This window comes from Ceratotherium simum, chromosome 10 (assembly GCF_057802395.1).
Source record: "Ceratotherium simum simum isolate JZ-2026a chromosome 10, ASM5780239v1, whole genome shotgun sequence".
In the NCBI taxonomy this organism is placed as follows: domain Eukaryota; kingdom Metazoa; phylum Chordata; class Mammalia; order Perissodactyla; family Rhinocerotidae; genus Ceratotherium; species Ceratotherium simum.
The window spans coordinates 65,230,984-65,238,811 of record NC_141909.1 but is presented as its reverse complement, the minus strand read 5'-3'; positions in this window follow the sequence as shown (position 1 = coordinate 65,238,811).

Genomic DNA, 7,828 nt, shown 5'->3' with positions numbered 1-7,828 from the left:
TCTCATATGTATTATCTTAATTATAATTCGGTTCCAAATACTTTTTAATTCCTATAATGATTCTTCTTTGAAGTCTTTTTTTTTTAATAATTTTATTTATTTATTTTTTCCCCCAAAGCCCCAGTAGATAGTTGTATGTCATAGCTGCACCTCCTTCTAGTTGCTGTCTGTGGGACGCGGCCTCAGCACGGCCGGAGAAGTGGTGTGTCGGTGCACACCCGGGATCCGAACCAGGGCCGCCAGCAGCGGAGCGCGTGCGCTTAACCACTAAGCCATGGGGCCGGCCCCAGAAGTCTTTTTTTAAATTTACAATTATGAGGAACTTTATTTATCTTTATTTTATTGGTTTCTAACTTAATTGCATAATGGATGGAGAAAGTAGTATGCTTGATACAGACCATCTGGTATATTGAGACTTGAATTATGCATAAGTATATGGTCAATTTTGTAAATGCTCCACCTATGCTTGAAAAGAATGAATTATCTCTAACTGTTATCATTAGATAAAGCTTGCTAATTGTATTATTTGAATTTTCTTTAAAAATTTTGGGTGTCCTTCAACAATTAATGGGAGAAGTATAGATTTGTTCATTTTCTTTGGATTTTTTAAAATCAATTTTTGCTTTATATTTTCTTACATTCCTTTTAGGATATAAGAAAAAAACACCTCATGGGGCTGGCCTGGTGGTGTAGTGGTTAAGTTGGCTCTCTCTGCTTTGAAGGCCCAGGGTTCGCGGATTCGGATCCCAGGAGTGGACCTATGCACCACATGTCAAACCATGCTGTGGCGGCATCCCACATGTAAAGTAGAGGAAGATGGGCACAGATGTTAGCCCAGGGCCAATCTTCCTCAGCAAAAGGAGAAGGACTGGCAACAGATGCTAGCTCAGGGCTAATCTTCTTCACCACAACAAACAAACAAACAAAAACAAAACACACACACACACACACACACACACAAAAACCTCAGGAGTATTAAAGAACATAAAACCTGGAGAACATAAAACCTGTTTTATACTAATTGAATGTATTATTAGTTGGATTTGATTAATTTGAATGTTTTTTCCCACTCTCAGTTTTCTAGCTCTTAAGTCTGAGGCTTGTTTAATGCCTTGTTACTTTTATGGTTCCGTTGACGTCACAGTGCTCAGGGTGGCAGAGTTTCGTTAAAGGATGTAGGAGCCGCTTCCAGGAAATTTCAAGCCACCTGGAACATTGATGATGCCTGCTTCTCTGACAGCTTCCTTCTGAGGTTTGCGTTTCCGTTAGCAGTGGCTTGTCACTTAACAGGTGACTTAAGCAGGTGGGAAGGAGTGAATGGGCACCGTGTCCACACACTTCCTTACACAGTCTATAATAGTCGAAGGAGGAGAAAAAGAGACCCAGCCAGCCCATCAGATGAGTTGAATTTAATAAATTCTTCTAGTCATGATTTAACTGCTGTGTTTTCCCCATTTCATCTTGTTTCATTTTTTCTCTTGATCCCGTTTATAACTACAATGAGGTCACTGGGTCACTGGTACCTGTTTTTTGCTTTTTTAACAGTTAATTTTTTTTGAGATAATTTTAGCCTTAAAGAATTGCAAAAACAGTGTAGAATTCCTATACACCCTTCACGCTTATGTTAACATCTTCCATAACCATATACAGCTTTGCCTTATGTTACCATCTTATGTAACCACAGTACATTTATCAAAACATAGAAATTAACCTTGTTACACTACTATTAACTAAAGTTAATAAAATAAAATTAAAAATTTCTCAGATTTCACCAAGTTTTCAATTGTCTTTTTTTTTTTGTTGTTCTGGAATCCAATCCAGGATCTCACATTACATTTAGTTGTCATGACTCCTTAGTCTCCTCCAGTCTGTGGCAGTGCCTCATCCTTTCCTTGTCTTTCATGACCTTGACACTTTCCAAGAGTAGGGCTCAGTTATTTTGTAGAATGTCCCTCACTTTGGGTTTGTTTGATTTTTTTTTTTTATGATTTTGTTGAAGTCATGGGTCATTGGGAAGGATACCACAGAAACGATGTGTTTTTCTCAATGCATCATAACAGAGGGTACATGATGTCAGTATCTAGGTATTACTCATGATGGTAACCATGATCACTTGGCTAAAATGATATCTGCCAAGAAGCTCCACTGTAAATTTACCATTTTTCACTTTGTAGTTACTACATATTTGGGGAGAGACGTTTGAAACTACGCGAATAACCAATTTGGACTTAACCTTTTGCGTCAGGCTCCCCAACGCTTAAGTTACCGAAACTTCCCCCTTCCCCAAAACAGAGGTCTTCCACAGGGTCAGCTTACCAGCTGACCTCACTGGTTTTCAGTTTCCGTTTCACTTTGGCCTCACAGGAATTGCTTCTTACTATCTTACAAGCTCAGTTAATTTACTTAAACAATGCTTGCTATATTTTACCCAGCATTTCTCTGTGTTTTGTAATGGAAGACATTTTTTTCAGATTAACTATGCTGTCATCTTATTGAAAATAATCGTTGCTTCCACCCACCCGCATACGTTGACACCAACATAACCTCTATATTCTTAAGGCCATCATTATGATGGCTATATTTTCTGAGTCCAAAATAAAGACTCCTATTCTGAAAAAAGGACTTTTCTTGATTTGTAAATTTTTTGATGTGAAAAGACTTACAACTGTATAAAAATTGGGTTATGTTATTATATGTTTAGTCAATCTTTCAGTCATATATTTCAGAAAGAATAAAATTACATAAAATGGAGACAATCAAAGAAAATACTGGACACATGTTCTCTGCACCTATGGCTCATTAATCATGTTTCTCAACTTCTCCCCTCCTGTTGAGGGCACATGATCTCCTATAACACAGCTGTATCTATGGAATGTTGAGCTCCATTGCTTTTCTCTATTTGGTGAAGAAGATGATATGAGAAAATGACTACTATTTCTAAACAATGGATAGATATACAGGTATACTTGACAAAATAGTTCTTCTTAACATTTCTTAAAAATTGGTTTTATCATCTCGTATTGCTATTTTATTACATTGCCCATGTCTGACTTCTACACAGATAACTACTGATACCCTTCAGCCTGCTTCTTTCTATGGGCTATTTTTTTTTTGACTGGTGCCATCTGTCATTATAACTGATCTTCCATGCTGAGTGGCTTTGCATGGGATGATTACTGGTTTCCAAGCTGCTTGGACTTCACAGTTCTCCATGAAAGAGGAGGATCTCACTATGGCTGTATTTGGATACCTGACTCATCTGAGTTTCCTGCTGAGATTAAAACCTGAAATGGAAAGTCAATCAAGTGTTTTCTGTTTAGGCTGGGGTGGAGGTTGGGGGTATGCGTGTGTGCGTGTGTGTATGTGTGTGTGTGTGTGTGTGTGTGTGTGTATACATGCATGTGTGCTCATTTGGAGGGAGCAGGCTAAGTCCCATTGCTCAATAAAGCAAGGAACAGATGGCGCTGTCAGTTCTAGGCACAGCACAATCACACACCATATGAGCATTCCCAAACAGTGATGCATATGCAAACCCAAGCTGCCAGCAATCCCTCTGATATTTAAATCCCCCGAGCTCCAGGAGAGCATATTGCACTGCATTCCTTTGAACAATTAAAATGACTTGATTTTCTGCCTTCCCTCCACATTCCTTCCCACACCCTGCTCCCTGGGGCAAGTGGAGATGAGCTTTTTTTTTTTTTTTTTTTTTTAAGATTTAATTTATTTATTTATTTTCCCCCCAAAGCCCCAGCAGATAGTCGTATGTCACAGCTGAACATCCTTCCAGTTGCTGTATGTGGGACCCAGCCTCAGCATGGCGGGAGAAGCAGTGCGTCGGTGCGCGCCCGGGGTCCGAACCCGGGCCGCCAGCAGTGGAGCGCGCGCACCTAACCGCTAAGCCACGGGGTCGGCCCAAGATGAGCTTTAAACTTAAATTTCATGAAATCCAGTCTTTAGTCATTTGTTCTCTAAGGCAAGGATATACTGACACATCGTGGTGCTGGAAATAAATGAGTGAGACTCATCACAATAAATGTGAAAACTATTTTTTTACTGAATAAGTGTATGAAAATCTCCCTTTAAGGACAAAAGCTTATGTGGAATAGACAATGGTATTAAAAAAAAAAAAAGGTACTCTCCCTGCCTTCAAGTCAGTAATAAATAAGAGGACATAAGATAAACAATGTGGCCAAAATTACAGGTTGGAACATGAATGGCAGAAAGTGAAAAAGAGTTTAAATATATGACATCACTGTTAATTGAGAGGATAAACTTTATGGAGACAGTAGCATTTGAGTTGGACTTTGAGAAAGTGTGCTTTAAGTTGCAAGACAAGGAGGTCGTAACTTACTAGTGATTTAATAATAATAATAATAAATATATATATATAGCACTAGAGTAATTCCTATTTCTATGAGTCTTTTAGTCTATGGAAAATTAAAATGAGAAAAAATAATAGTTTTGGGGTTTGGCTATTTTCTTCTCATCGAAGAAATCCCTTTGCAACAATTTCCCCTCTGTTTGAAAACTTTCAAACTGGAACTCACACACTGCTGCTTGAGTAGAAACTGGTACTACCACATTGAAAAGGTAAAGCTAAATGTAGGCATATTCCATGATCCAATAAGTCCACTCCTATATATCTTCACCAAAAGGCACATTCTAGAATATTGATTGCAGCATCATTTAGTCCCCAAATGGAAGCTACCCAAATACCCATTGACATTAAAATTGATAACTATATCATGGAATATTCACTCGATAGAATGCTATCCAGTGATAAATGCTTGATTAATATCCACACACATATGGACGAATCTCTGAGACATAAAGTTGAGCAAAGAAACCAGATACAGGGGCCGGCCCAGTGGCGTAGCAGTTATTCACATGTTCTGCTTCGGCGGCCTGGGGTTCACTGCTTCAGATCCTGGGCACAGACCTACTCCCCGCTCATCAAGCCATGCTGAGGCGGTGTGCAACATAGAAGAGCTACAATTCTACAAATATGATATACAACCATGTACTGGGATTTTGGGGAGAAAAAAGAAAAAGTGGATGATTGGCAACAGATGTTAGCTCAGGGCCAATCTTCCTCAAAACAAAAAAAAAAAGAAAAGAAAGAAACCAGATACAAAAGAAAAGACACTGTACAACTCCGTTTATATAAAGTACATAAACTGGCTAAAGTAAGCTCTGCTGCTAGAAGTCGGGGTAATGTGACCTTGGGAGTACACAAGCAGGGGCTTCTGAGGTGTTGGTAATGTACTATTTCTTTTTCTGGGATCTGGTTAAATGAATGTGTTCAGTTTATTAAAAATTCATCAAATTTTACTTTCATGTATGTATACTTTTCTGTAGACATATTTTTTTTCTGTAGACATATTTTAATAAAAAGTTTTAAAATATTTTCTCCAATTAGATAGCGTAGATTTCTTGAATATAAAGTACAGAAGAATCAATTTAATTTACCTTGCTTTTGATCTTTGAAACCTAGTTCTTTGTCTTATTATTATTCTGAAAATTTGACTTCATCTCTAAGTCTCTAATGGCTCTTCTGTACAGATAATATGTATTTTTCTTCAACAGGAAAGTTTGGACTAGGTCAGGATTGATGTTTTTCGGGTTCTTCTCCTTAAATATTGTTCAACAAAGTTGTGTCCTTATATCGCTTCTCTTTGCATTCTATCCCATCTCTGCACGCTCTTCCATTCATCCCATGGCTTCAGTTTCCACCACTGATGAGTGATACCCAAATTTCTAGCACTTTTCTCTCCTTAGCTCCAGAGACCCTATTGGCGTCTCCACTTGGATGTATTACAGGCCCTTTAAATGCAACATGTGCAAAGTGGAGCTTGATATCTTCCCCAGCATAAGCTCCCTTTCTTTCCTGTACTCCCTGTCGTGGTGAAAAGCCCCACTGTCCACCTAGTAATCCAATTCACCAGTCAGACGGTCATCCTAGGCTCTACTCTCTTCCTTCTTCCTCACTCCCTACATCTAGTTAGTCCACAGGTTCTGTCAGTTCCAGCTCCTAAAGAGCTCTTAACTCTTTGTTCTCATTTAGTTCCAAGCCCACTCAAAAAAACTTGTGAAGTAAGTGAATCTCCATAGTCATCACACTCTTGATTCTCGATTAGCCACCTTCCACACATCTATTCCTTCTACAAGTCTTTATTTATATAAACACTAAGTCCATTCTACCAGTAGCTCAAAACAAAATCTTTGGGTCATCCTTGACTCTTTTCTCTGACACATCCAATTGGATAGCTCTATCTTCAAAATAAATCCAGAACCTGGCCATTTCTTATCACCTCTCTCCCATCCTTGTCACCTTGCTTCAACGTAAGCCACTCTCCAAACAACACAAGCCACTCTCACACCTGTGCCTTGAGCTCCACCCACACTGTGCAGTTTGCTGTGCCCCAATCCATCATACCACTGTGTATGCACACTCTCTTCTCACCACTAGGGATGCCCTCTTGCCAAACTGGCTAATTCTTTCTTATCATCTAAGGTGAACGAATACTACCATTTTCTTTAGGAAGATTTCCCTAGATATAGAGTACTACCTGAGCCAGTACTCTATGTTATTTATCTTTATATTCTGAGTGCCAAGCACATTGTGTGGCATGTAATTGGTTCTCAATAAATTTAGGGACACTGATGATGAACTAACCCACTGCACTGTAATAAAGCCCTGCCCTAGCGCCTGTTGCAAGCCTTTATTATAATAATTATCACATCCTGTTGCAATTTTTGATTTCTATATCTAACTTTCTTACCAGGTTATGTGCTACTCAAGGTCAGGAAATATGCATCTTAATCATTTTTGCATCCTTTGTATGCCCATAGTAGTGTTCAAAAATAATTGCTAAGTGAATTAGAGGATGAATGAGTTGGGAGTATATTTATGTCTGTGTTTCTTGCTAACTCCTATGGACTGAATTGTGTTCCCCTAAAATGCATATGGTGTAGCCCTAACCCTCAATATAATGGTATTTGTAGATGAGGACTTTGGGAGGTAATTAGGTTTAGATGAGGTCATGAGGGTGAGACCCTCATCATGGGCTTAGTGCCCTTATAAGTAGAGACACCAGAGAGCGAGCTCTCTCCCTCAATCTCAGGCTCTCTTTCTGTCTTTCTGTCTGTCTGTCTCTCAATCTCTCTCTTTCCCATGTGACGACACAGCTATAATGCAGCTATCTGCAAGTCAGGAAGAGGGCTATCACCAGACCCTGACATCCTGGCTCCCTAATCTTAGACTAACAGCCTCTAGAATTGTGAGAAAATAAATTTCTGTTGTTCAAGCCACCCACTCTATGGTATTTTGTTATGGCAACCTGAGCAGATTAATATGATAATCCCATCTGAATTAGCAACTTCTGGCTATTATTTAGAGCCATGATTGGGAATTTCCCTGACAATGCATGTAACATTTTCTCTACAAATTATCACTTTGTCTTGACTGTACATTTCAACTGGCTAGCAGATGGCACTAATAAGGCGAGATCGATCAGCCTGTCTTAGTACAAAGTCACAAATTATATCCTTAACCACAACCAGTCAGCTCAGGAAAGTGAAACTGAATAACCCAATTGCTAGGAAATCAACTCAAAGCCCATTTCCTCCTAAGCAGAGGTCTATAAGTGCCATGTTTATAAATTAAGAGCAAAATATTGTTATGATGTACTTTCAATTACTTTCCTGCAATTGACTATTAACATTGGTAACTAATTTTTTTCCTCTTTACTTGACTCACAGGATAATGAATAGCTCTTCATTTATGACACTTAATTTTTATAAAGAATTACATTTTCAAAAATCCAAA